The following is a 22,271-nucleotide window of genomic DNA, read 5'->3' on the forward strand; positions in this document are numbered from 1 at the left end:
CCAAGACACTTTTATTATCATTATTAATTAGCACTTTCAAGCAATGGAATTAAATCAATATGGTGGACTGAAACTAATTTTAACAAGCCATTGAGATCAATCATTGGGACTTTTATCTACATAAATGCCACTAAACTCAGCTCGTTAGTGTAACATTAGCTGGGAAGAAAAAGAAGGGAGACTGGCGGGGTTTTAATTAGGAAGACATAAACCGAGCCACAATTTTTCTTCTTTGATTTGCTTTTAATCTCGTCTGCAAAGCTCTTCTGGTGCTGCCCAGGCTGATTTTCAGTCCCAGGCCACTTGGGCAGAAAGAGGAGGGGAGGAAGTGATGAGAGTTGAGGGGTGAGTGGCCGGGAACACTAAAGATGACCCCTTCCCCAGGGGCACCCCAGCGTGAGTGGGGCCATCACCCCACTGACCCTGAGCCCTCAGATCCTCACAGTCAGCGCTGACCACCGCTTCGTTTATAGTCACCTTTGTTTAGCATTTATTCATTTATGCATTACATGAAAATTATTTATGTTTATTGATTCACTCCATGAACAACAGATGAGCACTTAATATGTGCCAGGCACCCGCTCACTGTTCTCTGAGAATTAAAGTTAAAATGAGCAAGATGTGGTTCTACTCCCACAAAAAACCTGCAGTCTAGTCTTATTCACTCCTAGATTGACAGGCTAGCGAGCAAGGACAATGACTTACCTATCTGTGTGCCTCTCCCCATCTGGCTCTGGGGAAGCCCAGAAATGCTTGAGGTGTGTGGTTAAGAAACCCCCTTCCCTCCCCACCCTTCATTTCTCTCTGTGCCCCGCACCCTGCTCCCTGCTGCCACACCTTCCCTGTTTCGCTGGTACCCAAACCTACCTACCTCTGGTCTCATAACATTTTTCCAGACTGATTCCCTGACAAGCTGTGGCTTCTTATTCTTCAAGACTCCATTCTAGGGCCACGATGTGGAAGGAGCTGGGTGGCTGGCTGCCCGGACTTCCTCCTGGCTGCCCATTTCTGCCTGTGGAACAGCCATCCCCACGTGTCGCTGTGGTCTTCTGTCTGGTCCTGCTGGCCTCCTGGACCAAGCTGCAAGCACCTGGAAGGCAGGGCCTGAATGTGAGCCACACTTCTATCCTCGACGCCTCCTAGGATGCCTGGTGCGGAGCTGGCACTCAATTCAGACCTGTAGGCAAACATGGCACCATCTATGTTTACCAAAGACTGGGATAAAACCCCAACTCAGCATCTGAGGTTCACCCTGAGGACTGGAGGTTCTCCAAGTACTTCCTCCCTCTGCCGCTCAGTACAGATCACCTCTTCTAGGTGTGCTGTGCACATTCCAACACCCACCTTCTGGCTCGCTGCACTTGCTCTGCTTCCAGTGAGTCTCGCCTTCCCGAATGCTACTCATGTTTCCAGGCCTATCTCAAGCCTTCCTCGTCCCCTAATGCAGACTTCTCTGATTCCATGAGCCTTCCCTGTCCTCTTCTTGCTTGGCCACCCATAGGGGCCTTATCACAAACTACTCTCTGCTGCTAGCTGTATGCTGCACCCTGACTTTCCCTCTGAATCTGGAATTGAAATCTTCGCATGTGATGCTGCCTATGGGAAGCAAATCAACCCTCAGCAGAGCAGAGTGCCTGGGGTCAAATTCCAGCTCTACTGCTTATTACATTCACCTCCTTGGGTAAGTTGCTTGATTGCTTGACCTTGCTATATCTCTGTTTACTCACCTGTAACATGGGAACAAAACAGCACCTGCCAGGATTACTACAGAAATTAGATGCAATAGTTCACATAAATCATTGTGCCTGCCACTTAGTAGTTGGTCTGTGTGTTGGTCATTATTACTATCATGGCTGTAATTGTTAACTACTCTTACCAATTTGTGTGCTCTGATTTCATCTCCATCAAGCAAGCTATTGATTATAATTTGGCTTCCCTAGAAGAAAAGACCCTGCTGATCTGTCAACAGGAGGTTCAATCTACTTATTAGATGTTTCTCATTATAAATTCATAAATTGATATTCTAGATTGCATGTATTGGTCTCTTATAAGTTAGCTTTAGATTAAATTAATCCATAAGTCCAGTTCACACTTGTGTATACTAGCAATCAAATTTCTGAGGCTGAGGTCCTAGATCTTGGCAACCAAACCAAGGTAGCGCCAACTTGGGGCTTTGTCTGTGCAGCCAGTGTGGCTTTAGGGGCCATATGTCCTTTAGTCTCATTGTTTCACCTCTGTAAGCAAGTTACTGAAAACCTCCATGCTTCAGTTTCCTCATCTGTAAAACAAGGAAAATAGAAAAACATCTGCATCCAATGGGTGCAGGTAAGGGTTAGACGAACCAATGAATGGAAAGCACTTGACCATTGCCTTCACAGCTGGGTGCTCAATAAGCATGAACTCTAGGCGCAATTAATTATTCTGCTGCCTCACCATACTTTTCTTATGCTTACAGTTTAAACAATACTTTCTATTCACAAAACCCTTTCATAGGTTTTATCTTACTTCTCATGACAACCACTCCCACCTAATAATAGAGTAGGAACTAGGAACAAACTAAGTCACTTTCTTGAATGGTGGCTGCCAAGGACGGGGGACAGGGGATGGGGAGATGTTGGTCAAAAGGTACAGAATTCCAGCTAGACAGGTTGAGTAAGTTCTGGAGATCTATCGTACAACATTGTGACTATAGTTAATAATAATATAGTGTATACTTGAAAATCCCTAAGACAGTAGATCTTAAATATTCATACCAAAAAACAAAAATAACTATATGAGATGTTAGGTATGTAAATTAGCTTGATTGCAGTAATCATTTTACTATGTACACATGTATTAAAGCAACATGTTATCTATCATAAATATATAAAATTTTTACTTGTCAATTATACCACAATAAAGCCAGAAAAAATTAAAGTCACTTTGTTAAGATCACAGTTTGTAAGTTATGAGACCAGGACTCACGCCCAGCTCTTCTAGGTCTTTTTCCCCGTCTAGTGTCCTCTCTTTATAAAATATCTGCCTATTCAATAAATGAACAGCAACAAAACCTCTCTGTTTTGTTTAATTACACTTTAAAACTAGTTTGAAATTTTGGCATTACTCTAAAGTCCCTTCCATGTCCTGGCATCTGTGGCCTTGTTAGTTATACTAACAAGCTACCTTAGTTCTAGAGGCCCTGGATTAAAAAACAAAAACAAACAAACAAACAAACAAAAAAACACCTAACCAATTCACTTGCACTATGGTGACTGTGAAATGTGGGCCATGAATCTGAGAACTGACCAGATTTTCCACATCCTTTGGGCTTTTTCTGGGTGCCTCACCGTGGGGTAATCCATTACTACAGCATCTCCTGATGAACAGCGAGACAGGTTGTGGGAGGACAGAGGAGCCCCAGGCCCAAAGGGAGCATCTGGGATGCCTCCCTTTGTCCTTGCGGCTGCTTGTCTGTCTTGTGTAGTTAGACAAGTTCTCCAGCCACAGAGCTTGGGGGAAAGAAAGTTTACTTCATATTTCATAGTCACAGATCTGGTAGCCTATGTGCTGTGAAGTAGCTTAAACTAGAGAATTTCCTTTCTAGAGAGTCCCTACATCTGGCACTCCCCAAAACACATGGTGGATGGTGCAGGCCTTCATGGTAGAATCCTTGAGACAGGTGAGACTGCAGCCCCCCAGTGCTCCAGCAAACTGTCTAGGCACATAGATCCATGGAAAGTCCCATCATTGCCTTGCAGTTCCAACTTCCATCCCAGCGCTGTATTTTTACTTAGAAACTAGATGTTTCAACTGCCCTCAAGACTCAAGACTTCTTCTTGAACCAAATTTCTCACCATCTCAACCCCTCATCATCTCCCGGCCCCAAACAAAAATGTCCTGACTTCTTAGTGTCTAACAATGAAACCACCATTCTCACGGTCTCTCAGACTCAAGACCTTGCCATGGTGTTTTCAAATTCCTTCACCATAATTCCCTAAATTCAAAAAAATAGGTGTAGATGTAGACTAGGTCGTAGGTATAGACCTCAGTCATGGCTCTTCTCATCTCAGATTTGGAAATCTACAGCAGTTCCCAAATTTGTCTCCTCAACAATAGGATCCTCCCTGATCAGTTCTTCTAAATCAGGGGATGGCGAACAGATAGTAAATATTTTAGGCTTTGTGTCTGTACTACAAATATTACAGTCTCTGTTGCAACTACTCAGTCAGGTGTTGCAGTATAATAGCAGCCATAGATATAAATGAATGTGTGTGGCTATAGTCTAATAAAGCTTTATTCGCAAAAAGAGGTGGCAGGCTGGATTTGGCCCTGGGGTTGTTATAGGCCAACTTCTGTTCTATACTATTCTCGTATTAATCTTAAACACCATAGTCTCTATCATTTTGTAGTGTTTGCATAAGTGTAATTAGGTCCAGAAATAAGACACAAACTCCAGTCTATAGCAGACATTGTTGACACCTTGCCTCATAGTCCTTAGTCTACTGTTGAGTTTACCTGTAGCCTCAGGGGACAGCTCCCAGGAACACTGAGAGCTTCTGAGGTATACCCACACTCTCTGTTTCACTGCCTGAGCGCTTTCTCTAGTACCTTGGAAACTGCTCAGCTCCTGTGCAGGGCAGGCCAGAAATAACCAGGGATTCAACACCATCAAGAACACCCCTCACCAACAGGAAATGCGAACTGGTGTATACATATTACACTTCCCCATCCCTTAGGAAGACAATTCTACTTTTTAAAAATTTTTTTTGGTTTATTTATTTATTTGAGATGGATTCTGGCTCTGTCACCCAGGCTTGTGGCGTGATCTCAGCTCACTGCAACCTCTACCTCCCAGGTTCAAGCAATTCTCCTGCCTCAGCCTCCTGAGTAACTGGGACTACAGGCACACGCCACCATGCTCAGCTAATTTTTTTGTATTTTTAGTAGAGACAGGGTTTCATCACATTGGCCAGGTTAGTCTCAAACTCCTGACCTCGTGATCTGCCCGCCTCGGCCTCCCAAAGTGCTAGGCATGAGCACTTTGAGTCATGCCTAAAGTAGTAAATAAAATAGTTTACTGGCATGAGCACTTTGAGTCATGCCAAAGGAGATTAACATTTGAGTCAGTGGACTGGGAAAGGCAGACCCACTCTCAATCTAGGTCGGCACCATCTACTCAGCTGCCACAATGGCCAGAATTAAAGCAGGCAGAAGAACATGGGAAGACTAGACTGCCTAAGTCTTCTGGCCTCTGTCTTTCTTTTTTGCTGGATGCCTCCTGACCTCAAACATCAGACTTCAAGCTCTTCAGCTTTTGGACTCTTGGACCTACACCAGTGGTTTGCCAGGGGCTTTCAGGCCTTTGGCCACAGACTGAAGTTTGCACTGCCAGCTTCCCTACTTTTGAGGTTTTGGGACTTGGACTGACTTCCTTGCTCCTCAGCCTGCAGACAGCCTATTGTGGGGCTTCACCTTGTGATCATGTGAGTCAACACTCCTTAATAAACTCCCTTTCATATACATATCTATTCTGTTAGTCCTGTCCCTAATACAATGTGGTTTTGATGTGAATGGGAAATGGGAGGCCAGGCTTTGGCCTCATGCAAGGTCAAGGAGCTAAACTTACTAAGGCCTCCACATAAATATATGTCTTCATTGAAAGGGCAAACTGAAAAAAGCAGCCTTCTAACAAAGGAAAACTGTCTCTGTGGTAGCTCTAGATGGAAATATATATAAATCGTCTTCCCTTATAATGTGTAACCTAGATCTGTTCTCACTGGGGCATCAGGAGTCTGAATTTGTATTGCTCTTATGGAAAAAAAAAATGCCCATCTGAGAAACTGAAGTCTGTCTGGTTTAATAGTGCTCCCAGTTTCAAACAGAAGCAGATTTTTTGAGGGGGAAAATAAAAACCACAAAATCCTCAAATCAGATCCCACAAATTATGTTCAATCAAACAAGAGCCCAAGTAAAAATTTAAGAAATGAAAAAAGTAACAAGCTAACAGAAGCTAGCATCAGTAGAAATGGCAAACATCAAATTTATGCCCACCAACAGATTTGAATACTGGGTTATCAGAGAATGAATATAACTAATTATGAAATTATTTAAAGAAAAGAGATAAAATTGGGAAAACGGACAAAGTGCCAGAGAGTATCAAAACATGGCAAGATAAATTTTTTAATTAAAATGAAAAATACAATCATTGAAATTAAAAACTCCAAGAAAGGTTTTAACATCATTTTAGACACCCTTGAGAAATAAATTTATTAAATGGTAGAGAACTGACAAGTTATATAGAACTCAGCATAGAGAAGTAGGTGGTAGAAAACAGGAAGGAAGGTGAAGTCAGGAAACATGAAGGATAGAATTAGAATGTATATAACACATATGTAACTGAAGTTACAGAAATAGTGAATGGGATAGAGGCAATATTCAAAGGAATAATTGAAAGAAAAATAATAAGAAATTTCCAAAATTTGTGAAAGATATACATTCATATAAAAAACAGAATTATATAAAGTAGTATAAATAAAATATAATGCATTCCTATAAACTTTGTAGTTAAACTGCAGAAGAGCAATGAAAATAAAAATATTTTTAAACACACAAAAGATTGATCACCAAAAATAAAAATGCAAAACAGAAATCAATAACTAGACTAACCACAGACTTCTCACTTGTGACAATGGAAGTCAGAATATAATGGAATAATATTTTTAATGTGCCAGGAAAAAGTAACTGTCAACTGTGGACAGTCTATCCAGAAAACCCAGATTTTAAGTTCCTATCAGATTAAAAAAAAAATAAAATAGTTTACTGCAAAGATATCCTCACTAAGGAATTTAGCAGAAGGTTAGCAATGCAGGAAGAAACTTTGAACAATGAAAATGTAACATATATATAAATCTAACAAATATTGATGAAGTAAAACAAAAGTAATAATATCTATTTTGTGTATTTAAAAACAAAATAACTGGACAATGCTGAAGAGGATGGGGTAATACAAAATAAAGCATTCCAAGATCCTTGTACTTGAGAAAAATGTAGTTAAGATACTAACAGATTTTAGACTGTTAAAGTGCACATAATAAAATGTAAGTGTTTATCTTTAAATAAATATTAATGGAGTGAATAATTTCCAAACCAGTAAAAGGAAACTAAAATGAACAACAAACAATCCCAAAGAAGGCAAGAAGGGTAGGGGAGAAATAAAACATAGAAAAAGTAAGATTAATAGCCTGAAATAACAAGGGAGAAATTAATCTATATATAATTTAAAATTATATGAAACTTAATATATACATAGTAAAATTAAACCCAAAGGCAAGAGAATAATGAATATATAATTCAGAATAATGATCACTCTTTGGGAATAGGAAACACAGAATTGGAAACATATGGAAGAGGAATACAAAAGGAATTCAAAAGTATTGGCTATGTTCTAATTCTTAAGTGGAATAGAGAGCACACAGGTGTTTATTTTATTCTTCATTTGTTATATTCACATATATAGGTATGTTTGTATAAATGAAATATTTCATTAGAATATTTTAAATTTTAAAAAATATCTGCAGTAGTTCCATGTTGCCCTATGAAGCTTAAACTCAGGGGTCTGGCATTTTAAGTCCTCCCAAAGCTGGGCACACCTTCTTGCTCACTTCTTCCCAGCATGGAACTTTCCCTCTTGTGGGAATTCTCTGTTGTCATTTCTTTGCTCTGCATTTCCACTACTAGATTCACTCACTCATATTTCCAATATTTTATTCATTCTGTTCCCCTCATCTTTCCTTTGATCTATGAAGCAAACTCTATAGTTCCTAGAAAGAAAAAAAATAATAAAACATTATTCTCTCTTGGATGAAGAATACCTGAGTTTACCTCAGGGCACAGGTATGTCACAATGATGTGAAATAGTCCCAGGACTAGTGAACTCAGCTACACACTCTTGGTGTTCATTGTAGAGGGAGAGGGAGTGTCTTGTCCCTCAACTACCCAATAAACTCCTTGAGAACAAAGACAGTGTCTAAGCTTCTGTTTGTCTCTGACTACCTCTTAGCTAGCACTGAAGTCATAAATGCACTCAAACACCCACTGAAGAAGCGATGGCATGAGAAGAATTCTAAATTCTCATGAACAGACCCTGAGAATCTGGATCTTGAGTCTCTCAGTTATATCCATGCACACCTTTCCTACTTAAGCCATTTTTCTTCTTAAGCCTGTTCAAATTGGTTCCTGCTACGTTTTAGCCATATAGTTCTCATTAAGAAATGTGTATCCAAGACTCAAGGCAGCTCAAATTCAAACCTCAACAAAAATGACAAATTATATCACACACTATGGACCTTCAAAGTTGTTCACAAACAATAAATCTGTGAATGGCAAAGATGTACTGGGTTGAATTAGGTACTCGAGGCCCACAGTTAGGTCTCTGCATGGTCAAAACTGGAATCTAAGTGTCTTGACACTCTGGGGTTCTTCTCACTCACCCACATGCTCAGTGATGTTGCTTTATAGAGATTATAAGGTTATCTTCTCTGCTGGAACCTCATAAAGAGGTTCCTGATAAGACAGCAAGAGTTTACGCAGAACATGGTGGGAAGAGGCTGTTGTCCTAAAACACCAAATTGGTGGGAGCTGAAAAGAAGAAGGCGAGTGAGAACTTGAGATGGAGGAAGATCTAAAAATTCTTACCATGGCCCACTCCAAGGAGAAAGTAGGAATTATTCTCTGCCAACTCTAGATGTCCATATCGTCCTAATGACCAGATTATCCATAAACCAATACCTTTTGCCAATAGATAGCTGGAAACCATGGCATTCAATGAAAATTTATTGTCTACTATATGTCAATCATTGTCCTAGGCACTAGGGTCATATTAGTAAACAAAACAGATAAAATCTGCCCTTATAGGGTTTACATTCTAGTAAAGAGATACTTGACAATGAAGTAAATAGGTCAAATGTGTGTGTTTTTTTATTTGTTTGTTTGTTTGTTTTTGGGTTTTTTTTTTTTTTTTTTTGAGACGGAATCTCACTCTGTCACCCAAGCTGGAGTGCAGTGGCGTGATCTTGGCTCACTGCAACCTCCACCTCCTGGATTCAAGTGATTGTCCTGCCTCAGCCTCCCAGGTGGCTGGGATTACAGGTGTGCACCACTTCACCTGGCTAATTTTTGTGTTTTTAGCAGAGACAGGGTTTCACCATGTTGGCCAGGCTGGTCTTGAACTCCTGACCTCAGGTGATCCACCCGCCTCAGCCTCCCAAAGTGCTGGGATTATAGGCGTGAGTCACCGCACCCAGCCCAAATGTGTTTTATATCAAAAGTTGATACATGCTATGGAGAAAAATATGGAAGAAAGGACATTAGCAGTGTTAGTAGGTCAGGGTAGGCAAAGAAGCCTTCCTTAATAAGGCAACACTTGAGCACCAGGCTCAAATAAAAGAAAAAATAAAGAACGAATGCAAAGCAAGTTTCCAGTAGCTCCTAGATGGCCCTCCAGGCCTGACTTGTTGGGCTTTTTCATAAACCAAGATGATAACAGAAAGAAGAGCTGGCAAGGCTCTCTAGCAAGGTAAAGTCACAGGACTGGCAGAACCTGGCATTAGCAGGATAAAATGGTAGCTAGTAAATCCTGCCTCTCAGGAAGTAAACATCAAGGATGAAGGCCTCCAGGGCCAGGACTCCCCACTTTTATAAGAGAACTTTAAATTCCTTTGATTCTTTCTCTTTCATATAGATATCACACACTACATAAAACACACACACATACACACACACACACCCCAGTTTTTAATGGAATAGCTGACAACAAAACACTCCCTCACTCCTTTTGGAAGCTTGGAGGCAAATTCTTAGGATGTCTATGATTTCACCAAGTTACTCATGGGATAAATCTATCAAGGCCAGAGAAATTGGTTGGGAAGTTAAGGGAAGAGCTGTTTGAACACAAGCAGTATAACACTCTTCTACTGAAACAAAAGGTTAAAAAAATTGCCCCATCAAATTAGCTAGCCATTCTCAGAGATAAGTCTGTTTCTGGAAGTAAGCTAGGTCCCTGTGATGCCCTTAGGAAGGTTCAAGGCACCAATGTGACTATGATATCTCACCTCTCATTCATCCTCTGAATCAACATGGGCCTCCTTTTGTATATCCTATGGAAAAAGCAAGAGGTTTTGGGGTTAGATTTGGGTTCTGGGTTCAAATTATCCCAGCTCTGTGTTTTACAGAAACTTGCTTTTTGGCTTAATTTTCTTACTTTTTCTTTCTTCACTCACAATCTCCTCCACCTAGCGCATATCCCCAAGAAAAGATCTGTTTTTCTTGAATGTGTTATTCTATTACCCTCCTCATGAGACCTCCAAGGGACATTCTGGGGTAACAGTAGATAGCCCCACACTGATTTCTAAGAGTTTTCTGTTTCTCTGTCTACCCTGCCTTTACACAGCCTTTAAAACCCTGTCATCCCAAGAAATTCAGCTCTGCCTCAATTTGTATACCATGTTCAGCAAAACACAAGAGTCAATAATTCTACTTCCATATCCTAGCTAATGATGTCCACTCTCCAGGCCATCTCAGGATCCAGCACAGCTGTGGAGCTCGAGCCATCACATCTGTATTCTAGGCCAGGAGGAGAAGAGGCAGCAAGACAAGAAGAATGTCTCCAAGCTGAGCCAACTCCCTTCAAGAAGCCTGCCCAGAAGGCCCACACAATATTTCCACTTACATCTCACTGGCTAACACTTAGTAACAAGACCACACATGGCTGCAAGAGAGACAACAAAAGTGCCTTGTAAAACATGAGGACCTGTTATTACAGAGGAAGACAAGAACAGATGTTAGGTGGGCCACAAATGATCTCTACCAAAAGAGTATAACAAAGAGAACAGGCATGGACATGGGAGGTCATCCAGATGTGGATCCCACACAGAATGAGGATCCCACACAGAATGAGGAACTCACCTCCTCCTGCTCTCATGGCTTTTCACCTTTGCCCATGCCCACCATCAGCCTGGAGGCTCTTCTTCTGCTCTTCTTTATACTTCTTTTTGAGATGCAACTAATATGACAACTCCAGGAAATCATCTTTTGCCATCACCCAGTGCCCTACCCCTCAAACCTCTGTGTTTTTGCCTATTATTGTGCTTTTCTCACTTCTTATAATTAGGTCTTTACTTATTTATCAGAATAAGATCCAGAATAAGAATACATCCTTGCACTTTATTAAGTGCTAGAAATTTATTTCTATTATTTCCCTTTTTTTCTTTGTCTTTCCAACTGTCACTTTTCCATATTTTTCTTTCTCTCATTCCCTCGCCTGCTCATTGGACCTAACAGGAACATTTAAGGTAGGTCACCATTGAGCTCCACTGGTGGTCTATAAAGTCAAAGAGGATTCTGATCTTGAATCTGTTATATTAAAGGTTCAAAGTTAAATGGGTCGTTTAGGTCCCTTAATCTAAAAAGTCAATACAGCTCCAAGCTATCTTAAGATACTCTTAGGAAACAGCTAATGCTCTAGGAGAATCTGGTCCAAATTAAGCCATTTCAGTGTCCTTGACCCTAAGAAATGACAGAGCTCCCTTTATAGAATACTATGACAAAGAGTGTGGCAAGGCATAAAAACATCTTTTGCAGGGTGTGTGTAGATTTATGTAAGTTGTGTGAGTTCTCGAGTTACATTAAGATAGCTTTTCCTAACTGGGTCTTCGAGATCACACCCCCATGGTTGGGGAAGATTGAGAGACTGGGAAGACCCTAGTCAGGAGGGAGCACGTGGGATGCAGGCGGGATGCAGGCTTCCCTTCCATAAGCCCTTTGTATCCAAAGGTCCCTGCTTGTCTCTCAGCTTCATACCTTGGAGGTGGGCTACAGTAGGGATTGTGGCAGAGGTGGTAAATGCATGGATGAGCTTTCTAGGAGATGGGAGCTAGCTTCAGGCATTCCACGAAAAGGGCCAAGAAGCATGAGGGAGAAATCCCCTAAGAGTAAGGCCTAAAGCCATGGAGTGCAAGCCATTTCTTACAAAGCAAATTATCAAACTTCTTACAAACTTTTAGATTGATCTCCCTTTTACAATCTTCTGTTTTTTAGTAAAGACATGTTTAAATGTTCCATATATACCTTTGTTGGCTACACAGTATAGAGAGACATCACAGGTCAACATTTGCCCCAGGGGTTACAAAGAAAAGAATTTCTTCTTTCTCCTTCTCATCCTTCCTGCTCGCAGTAGTACCTGAAATTATAATGCCAAAGAGACAAAAATAATTTACTTTTTCTATGAAAAGGTAATATTTAAAGTATAAGAAAAAATTTTAATTTCCTGCCAAAAAAAAAAAAAAAAAACTAACCAGGGCAAAATGGGAAACATCTAACATTTCAGGCTTGGACTCCTGTTCTGCCAAGTACTGAGTGACCCCAAACCAGCCACTTAATGTTCCCAAACCTCAGTTTCCTCAGCTATAAAAGAGATCTTAAAATCTACTTCACAGTAATATCATGAAGATTGAAGATTTTAGACGATAAATATAAATTGCATGTCTTGCATTAAGAGTAGATATCAATAAATACTTTTCTGAATTTGGCAGACCCTAGAAGGCAAATATCAGAGATTTATGTTTCTTTCCCATAGCCAGATACCTTTCCCTCTATCTAAAACAGCAGTTTTCTACTCACCCACAAGTTAGTTAATTCTCCTAAATGCTTCAAGAAATTGGCATGGTTCACAAAATTACTACCAATAAATTTGTATTGAATAATACTAAAGCACTCCCCCAAGGGTTAGGGAAAAATAGAGTCAGCTAAGTGAGGTTTACTATTCTCTGGAGCTTCTAGTTTGTTTGAGGAGACAAGACTAAACCACAGAGATGGTTGGCAAACAATAGCCTTCATTCCAAGTCACTGGATATATCTATGCCATTTATATATTCTGGAGCTGGATGGGGGAGGACTAGAGGGAGGGTCTATGGATCCACTGAGTCCTGTAGGAGATGAATTTCTTCCAACACTTCATTTATCACCTGATCACCAGAAGTTCCCACTTTGATTAGTGGGTCACAGTAGCATTTGGGGTCCCTAACGTCAATTCAGAGCCAATTCAGTATCTAGTAAATCCCTGAAAAGTCTGAAGATTTCCTTTCCCCCAGTGCACAGTAACCCTAGTAAATAGCTAAAGGCACCTTTGGGGAAGACTCAAAGGAATATTTACAGAATATAGTTATAGCAGTGTTGTACATTCTTACTCAAGGGAACTAGCCTCCCCTTCAATCAAGGGCCTCGGGTCTGTGATCTGGCTTATGCCTGGACATTAATTAGCAAGCTAAGACACTCCACTGTGTCCACTCAAATTAAGCTCCTAGACATCAGACCTAGAGTATTTCTGTCATGCAAAAGAAGTAATATTGCAATAGGCTGCATATCTATTTCATTCCCAAGAATACAGTAATCAATTAGGCACTGCCAAAGATCCCAGTAGGTCATTCTGCTTACCTCTTTGTCCTTGTTGTCCATTACAGTAATTGTGTTGACCTTGCCTCTAGTGGTTAAGAGCTACTGTTAGCCACTAACTTTCCAGGATCCCCGTGGAAATCAGGAAACACAACTAGTAGCTGCATCTCCCTGTGTGTACAAAGGAAGTCACCATAATGCTTTTCAAAGATGTTGATGCTCCCTGTTATGGTTTGTCTCTATGTCCCTAACCAAATCTCATCTTGAATTGTACTCCCATAATTCCCACATGTTGTGGGAAGGATGCAGTGAAAGACAATTTGAATCTTGGGGGTGGTTTTCCCCATACTGTTCTCATAATAGTGAATAAGTTTCACTATTCCGCTTTTGCTTCTTTCTCATTTTCTCTTGTTGCCACCATGAAAGAAGTGCCTTTCACCGTCTGCAATGATTCTGAGGCCTCCCCAGGCATGTGAAACTGTAAGTCCAATTAAACCTCTTTTTCTTCCCAGTCTTGGGTATATCTTTATCAACAGCAGAAAATGGACTAATATACTCCCATCACTAATACATACTATTTCCCAATTTTTCCTCTTAAAAAAGGTACTATGTTCTAGGGCTTTTTGGTGTATATAAAGGGGATGGGGAAGAAAGGTATACAATTTGCATATGATAATTCCATGCCAATATTCCTATCTTGTCAAGTCTTGGAGTTAATCTTGTACATTGTGCCTCAACCTCACTGCATTCATGAATTCAGGCCATTATGGAGTCCAAGTTTCAGTCAAGCAACCAGGCAAACTAATTTTCAGAACCACTTCTAGCATTAGATCCACTATCTCTGTTAAGTAAATATATAAAATCAGCTTGGCTTGATCCAGTTTTATATTCTGTCCTTTTTGCTCTAACAGCCTTAGAATCTAATCCCACATGTTTCCCCCATATTTGTGCTGAAAAAAATTAGCAACATCTTGCATTTGTATAAGTTTTTTTAATTCAGGTCAGACAGAGACAACCAAGGATGGGGACTTAGAAGCTTGAGAAAAATAAGCATCCCTTTGCAAGGCAGCTGGTCTAGATGGAGTTGTTACTGGGAAATAACAGAAAGGGAAAACTAATATCATCAGTTAGAGGGGTTACTTCCTCTAGCAACGGACGCTTTAGAGAGGCTTCAGAGTTCAAGACGCTCAGTTTCAAACAAGTCAAGGTGAAGATGTGATATGTCTGTGACTTTAAATTGTTGTCATTCTACAACCCATACACTTAATTCCAGGTTAAATTTTCCTTTTCAATTTTTTACTTTTAATTTCTGTGGGTACATAGTAGGTGTATATATTTATGGGGTACGTGAGATGTTTTGATACAGATATGCAATGCATGATAATCACATTATAGAAATTGGGTATCCATTCCCTCAAGCATTTATCCCTTGTGTTACAAACAATCTAATTATACTCTTTTAGTTTTTTTTAAATGTACAATTAAATTATTATTGACTATAGTCACCCTGTTGTGCTATCACATACTAGATCTTATTCATTCTTTGTAACTTTTTTGGTACCCATTAAGCATCCCCACCTCTTCCCCATCCCCACCCCCACTACCCTTCCCAGAATTTGGTAACGATCCTTCTGCTCTCTATTTCCATGTGTTCAATTGTTTTTCATTTTTAGATCCCACAAATAAGTGAGAACATGTGATGTTTTTCTTTCTATGCCTGACTTATTTCACTTAGCATAATGACCTCCAGTTTCATCCATGTTGTTGCAAATGACAGGATCTTATTCTTTTTTATGGCCAAATAGTCCTCCATTGTGTATAAGTACCATATTTTCTTTATCCATTTGTCTGTTGATAGACACTTAGGTTGCTTCCAAATCTTGGTTATTGTGAACAATGTTGCAAAAAACACAGGGGTGCAGATATCTCTTCAATATACTGATTTTCTTTATCTTGGGTACTACCCAGCAGTGGGATTGCTAGATCATATGGTAGCTTATTTTTAGTTTTTTGAGGAACCTCTGAACTGTTCTCCATAGTGGTTGTACTAATTTATATTCCCACCAACAGTGTACAAGGGTTCCCTTTTCTCCACATTCTTACTAGCATTTGTTATTGCCTGTCTTTTGAAGATAAGCCATTTTAACTGGAGTGAGACATCTCAATCTCTTTGTAGTTTGGTTTGCATGTCTCTGATAATTAATGATGTTGAGCACCTGTTCATATGCCTGTCTGCCATTTGTATGTCTTCTCTTGAGAAATGTCTATGCAAATCTTTTGTCCGTTTTTCATTGGATTATTAGATTTTTCCTATAGAGTTGCTTGAGCACCTTATGTATTCTTGTTATTAATCTCTTGTTGGATGGGTAGTTTGCAAATATTTTCTCCAACAACTAATTTTGTTGATTGTTTTCTTTGTTGTGAAGAAGCTTTTTAACTTGATATAATTCTATTTGTTCATATTTGTTTTGGTTGCCAGTGCTTATGGGGTATTACTCAAGAAATTTTTGCCCAGACCAGTGTCCTGGAGAGTTTCCTTGAAGTTGTTTTTGTAGTAGTTTCATAGTTTAAGGTCTTATATTTAAGTCTTTAATCCATTTTAGTTTGATTTTTTTAAGATAGTGAGAGGTAGAGTTATGCTATTATTCTTCTACACATGAATATCCAGTTTTCCCAGAACCATTTGTTAAAGAGACTGTCTTTTCCCCAGTGTATGTTCTTAGCACCCTTGTTGAAAATGAGTTTACTATAGGTGTGTGAATTTGTTTCTGCATTCTCTATTCTGTCCCATTGGTCTACGTGTCTGTTTTTATGACAGTATGATGCTGTTTTGGTTACTATAGCTCTGTAGTATTATTTGAAGTCAGGTAATGTGATTCTTCCAGTTTTGTTCTTTTTGCTTAGAAGAGCTTTGGCTATTCTGGGTCTTTTGTGGTTCCATGTCAATTTGGGGATTGTTTTTTCTATTTCTGTGAAGAATGTCATTAGTATTTTGATAGGAATTGCATTGAATCTGTAGATTGCTTTGGGTAGTTTGGACATTATAATGATATTGATTCTTCTAGTCAATGAACATGGAATATATTTCCATTTTTTGGTGTCCTCTTCAATTTCTTTCATCAGTGTTTTCTAGTTTTCATTATAGAGATCCTTCACTTATTTGGTTAAGTTAATTCCTAAGTATTTTATTTTTTATGTGGTTATTGTAAATAGGATTACATTTTTTATTTCTTTTTCAGGTTGTTCACTCTTGGCAATATAGAAATGCTACTGACTTTTGTGTGTTGTTTTTGTATTCTGCAATTTACTGAATTTGTTTATCAGTTATAATAGTTTTTGGTAGAATCTTTAGATTTTTCCAAATATAAGATCATATCATCTGCAAACAAGGATAATTTGACTTCTTCCTTTCCAATTGGATGCCCTTTATTTCTTTATCTTGTCTGATCGCTCTAGCTAGGACTTCCAGTAGTATGTTGAGTGACAGTGGACATCCTTGTCATGTTCCAGATCTTACAGGAAAGACTTTCAGTTTTTCCCCATTACTTATATGAGCTGCGGATCTATCATATATGGTTTTTAGTATGTTGAGAAATGTTCCTTCTATACCCAGTTTTTTTAGGGTTTTTATCATGAAAGGATGTTGAATTGTATCATGCTTTTTCAGCATCAATTTAAATGATCATATGGTTTTTGTCCTTCATTCTATTGATATGATGTATCACTTGTTTGATTTGTGTATGTTAAACCATCCTTGCATCCCAGGGATAAATCCCACTAGGTCATGATGAATGATCTTTTAAATGTATCATTGAATTTATTTGCTATTAATAGTATTTTGTCAAGAATTTTTGCATCAATATTCATCAAGGATGTTGATCTATAGTTTTCTTTTTTTTAATGTGTCTTTGTCTCTTTTTGTTTTCAGGGTAATGCTGGCCTCATAGAATAAGTTTGGAATATTCCCACTTCCTCTATTTTTCAGAATAACTTGAGTAGGACTGGTATTAGTTCTTCTTTAAATGTTTGGTAGAATTCAGTAGTGCAGCCATCAAGTCCTGGGCTTTTTTCTCCAGGGAGATTTTTATCATGGCTTTCATCTTGTTACTGTCATTGATCTGTTCACGTTTTGGATTTCTTCATGGTCAATCTTGGTAGGTTGTATGTGTTGAAGAATTTGTCCATTTCTTCTAGATTTTCCAATTTATTGGCATATAGTTGTTCATGGTAGCCATGAGTGAGCCTTTGAATTTCTGCAGTATCAGGTGTAATGTCTCCTTTTTCATCTCTAATTTTATTTATCTGGATCTTTTCTCTTTTTTCTTAGTCTGCCTAAAGGTTTGTCAATCTTGTGTAACTTTTCAAAAAACCAACTTTTTGTTTCATTAATCTTTTGCATTGTTTTCTTCTTTTCAATTTATTTCTTCTCTAACCTCTATTGTTTCTTTTCTTCCACTAATTTTGAGTTTGGCTTGCTCTTGCTTTTCTAGTTTTTAAGGTGCATTATTAGGTTATTTATTTGAAGTTTTTATCTCTTTTTGATGTAGGCACTTATAGGTATTAGCTTTTCTCTTAGTACTGCTTTTACTGTATTACATAGGTTTTTGGTATGTTGTGTTTTCTATTATTATTTGTTTCAAGAAACTTTTCAGTTTCCTTCTTAATTTCTTCATTGACCCACTGGTCATTCAGGAGTATATTGTTTAATTTCCACGTGTTTGTATAGTTTCCAAAATTCTTATTATTATTGATTTCTAGTTTTATTCCACTGTGGTCAGAGAAGATGCTGGATATTATTACAATTTTTTTAATGTTTTAAGACTTGTTTTGTGACCTAACATATGATCTATCCTTGAGCATGATCTCTATGTGCTGAGAAAAAGAATGTGAATGAAATGTTCTGTAAAATATCTATCAGGTCTGCTTTGTATATAATGCAGATTAAATCTCATATTTCTTTGTGATTTTCTGTCTAGAAGATCTGTCCAATGCTGAAAGTGGAGTGTGAAAGTCTCCAGCTATTACTGTATTACAGTCCGTCTCTCTCTTTAGCTCTAATAATATTTGCTTTATATATCTAGGTGCTCCAGTGTTGGGTGTATATATATTTAAAATTATTATATCCTGTTACTGAGTTGACCCCTTTATCATTATATAGTTGCCTTGTCTCTTCTTATAGTTTCTGTCTTGAAACCTATTTTGTCTGATGTAAGTATAGCAACTTCTGCTCTTTTTTTTTTTTTTTTTGGTTGCCATTGGCATGAAATATTTTTTTCCATCCCTTTATTTTCAGTATATGTGTGTCTTTATAGGAGAAGTGTGTTTCTTGTAGGCAACAGATCAGTGGGTCTTGGGGTTTTTTTGTTGTTGTTGTTGGTGGTGGTGGTGGTGGTGGTGGTGGGTTTTTTTGTTTTGTTTTTTGAGTTTTCGATTTTGGGTTTTTTTTTTTTCCATTCAGCCACTCTATATCTTTTTATTGGAGAATTTAGACTATTTACATTCAATGTTATTATTGATAAGTAAGGACTTAGCCCTGCCATCTTGTTATTTGTTTTCTGGTTATTTTGTGGTCTTCCCTTCCTTCTTTCTGTCACTCCTGCCTTCCTTTTAGTGAAGGTAATTTTCTCTGCTGATATGATTTACTTTCTTGTGTGTGTGTTGTTTTTTTTTTTTTATCTGTTTTATGTTTTTTTGTTTGAGGGTACCTTGAGGCTTGTAAACACTATCTTATAGCCCATTATTTTAGGCTGATAACAACTTAACACTTTGCATAAACAAACAAACAAAAAACTAATAAAGATGCTATGCCTTAACTTTGTCTCACCCCTCACTTTTTTAACTTGTTATTGTTTCTATTTATGTCTTATTGTACTGTCTGTGTCTTGAAAAGTCATTGTAGCTTACATCTTTAATTGGTTCATCATTTAGCCTTTCTACTTAAGATAAGAACAGTTTACACATCACAGTTACAATGTTATTGTATTTTTCTATGTACTTACTATTACCAGTGAGTTTTATACCTTCAGATGATTTCTTACTGTTCATTAATGTCCTTTGCTTTCTGACTGAAGTACTCCCCTTAGCATTTCTCGTAACACAGTTCTGGTGTTGATGAAATCCCTCAGCTTTTGTTTGTCTGGGAAAGTATTTCTCCTTCATATTTGAAGGATGTTTTCATTGAATATACTGTTCTAGGGTGAAATGTTTTTGCCTTCAGCACTTTAAATATGTCATACCACTCTCTCCTGGCCTGTAAGGTTTCCACTGAAAACTCTGCTGCCAGACATATTGGATCTTCATTGTATGTTATTTGTTTCTTTTCTCTTGCTGATTTTAGTATATTTTCTTTATCGTTGACCTTTAGGAGTTTGATTATTAAGTGCTTTGAGGTAGTCTCCTTTGGGTTAAATCTGCTTGGTGTTCTATAACCTTCTCATACCTGGATATTGAGAACTTCCTTTAGGTTTGGGAAGTTCTCTGTTGTTATCTCTTTGACTAATTTTCTACCCCCATATTTTTCTCTACCTCTTCTTTAAGGCCAATAACTCTTAGATTTGTCCTTTTAAGACTATTTTCTATATCCTGTAGGCATGCTTCATTGTTTTTTATGATCTGTTCTTTTGTCTCCTCTGACTGTGTACTTTCAAATAACCTGTCTTCAAGCTCACTAATTCTTCCTTATGCTTGATCAATTCTGCTATTTAAAAAACTCTGATGCATTCTTTGGTGTTCCAATTGCATTTTTCAGCTTGAGAATTTCTGCTTGATTCTTTTCAATTATTTTAATCTCTTTGTTAAATGTATCTGATAGAATTCTGAATTTCTTCTCTGAGTTATCTTAAATTTCTTTGAGTTTCCTCAAAGCAGCTGTTTTATTTTTTTCTGTCTGAAAGGTCTGTTATCTCTGTTTTTCTAGGATTGATCCCTGGTGCCTTATTTAGTTCATTTTGTGAGCTCATGTTTTCCTGAGCTTGGCACAGGTCTTGATACCTGTAGCTATCCATCTTTGTCTGGGCATTGAAGATTTAGGTATTTATTGTAGTCTTTGCAACCTGGGTTTATTTGTACCCATCCTTCTTTGGAAAGTTCAGATACTTGAAAGGACTTGGGTATTGTCATCTGAGCTGTGTCTGCTTTAGGGGACATCCTAAGCCCAGTAATGCTATGATCCTTTCAGGCTCATAGAGATACTGCCATGATGGTCTTAGACAAGATCTGGAAGAGTTCTAGTTTGAGCCAGGTTTGCTTTCTGCTACAGTAGGGCAACACTGAATTCAATGCCTCACAATTGCTGCACTCTTCCTCTCCCCAGCACACAGAAATGCTCTCTACACCACACCACTGCTGCCTGGAGATGGGGGAGGGGTGGTTTCTGTGATTCAAGCCTGTTTTTCCTACCTCCATAGTGCCTCTTTCAGTGAATGAAGTTAAAACCATGTACTGTGAATGCTTACCTGATTTTTGGTTCTTATGAAGGTGCTTTTATTTTGTAGATAGCTGTTAAATTGGTGTCCTTCTGGGACAGACAATTGGTGGAGACTTCAATCCTCCCATCTTGCTTTGTCTCCTCCTTCCAGATTTAATCTTTATCAAGATTGTTCCTGTACAGTGAAAGAGATTCTTCTAGGGTCTCTGTAGAAGCATCTTAGTTGTCTGAACATTGGGATGAAAGTTTAAAGACTTGATCTCATTGCAACTGTTTCAAGTTCTCCAGTGTATTTAGAAGCAGCCATTGCATACCAGGATTCTTGTAGATATTACTATTATTGACATATTACTCAACTACAGTAGCTATTTGGTTCCCGAGGCATTGGTACAATAAGTAGTTACCACAAGCAATCATAGGTGACAATCTGTCATGTTACCACTGCATGCTATGAATTAGCAGTAGCTCATCTGCTATTGGCAAGGAGTTCAGCATTGTGTTCAAGGGTCCAAAGAAAACTAAACTAAGTCCATATAGTTTTCAGGGTCTTTTTCCTGTAACTATTTCCATTCTCAAATATTGTACCAGTCAGTGTCCAATCAGGAAAATAGACCACAGTAGGTATATCAGCAGAAAAAAAATATAGACCATTGGTTACACAAGTATTGAGGGGCTAATGAAGAAAAAAAAACAGTCAACTATCATAGAGATAATAACTACAGAAAAACAACTACTACAGCAAGAGCTGAAGGACAAAGGGAAGAGGTTAAGGTTATCAGAACTTAAAGCTTATAGCATAAATCTCAAGATGCAGGGCTCATACTATGGAGGACAGGGCATACTTGAATGCTGCTAATTCCTTAGGAGTTTATAAGAGGAAGCCCAGAGAGCTGAGACTTATGCCTCAGAAGAGGGGGCATTGCCTAGCTGCTGGTGGTACCTCTGACGGGTCATAATGAGTTGGTTTAGGAGTGGTGACAGAAGCTGAAGGATAGAACTAATTGCTGCATCTAGGGTGAAATATTCTCAATGAGCATTATGGATAGGTACAGAAGCAAATAAGAAAGCAGAAGTACCTTCTTCCCTCCTGTCTTCCATCTCCTTCTAGAGTCCCCAGCTGCAGAACCCACCAGGAGGCCAGACGATAAAGGAGAAAGATTGTTTGCAGACTCCCAGCACTGGCAGCACAGAACAGAATCTACAACGATGTACTTGAAAATAAAAGCCAACAGCCTAATAATCAGTACAAATAGGTCTTAGAAAAACTGAAACAAGAAAGGTAGAAATGTATGTTCTGATCATTAAATTTTTCATGAAAGAGGATTCAAAAATCTTTCTCTAGACCAAGCATGGTGGATCACACCTGTAATCCCAGCACTTTGGGAGGCTGAGGAGGACAGATTGCTTGAGCCCAGGAGTT

The 22,271-nt window shown here is 38.6% G+C and overlaps 1 long non-coding RNA gene across 1 annotated transcript in view; it reads right to left on the bottom strand.

Annotated features, from left to right (window-relative positions):
* Window positions 1-9,471: 9,471 nt before the first annotated feature.
* The window catches only part of LOC140712300 (uncharacterized), an 89,216-nt gene continuing 76,416 nt past the window's right edge, over window positions 9,472-22,271 (bottom strand). The window contains exons 3-4 of the long non-coding RNA XR_012093830.1: window positions 12,103-12,214; window positions 9,472-10,133 (exon numbers count right to left, since the gene is read on the bottom strand). This is a non-coding gene — a long non-coding RNA (uncharacterized lncRNA). The remainder of the gene's footprint in view (window positions 10,134-12,102; window positions 12,215-22,271) is intronic.

This window comes from Chlorocebus sabaeus, chromosome 8, assembly GCF_047675955.1.
Source record: "Chlorocebus sabaeus isolate Y175 chromosome 8, mChlSab1.0.hap1, whole genome shotgun sequence".
In the NCBI taxonomy this organism is placed as follows: Eukaryota; Metazoa; Chordata; class Mammalia; order Primates; family Cercopithecidae; genus Chlorocebus; species Chlorocebus sabaeus.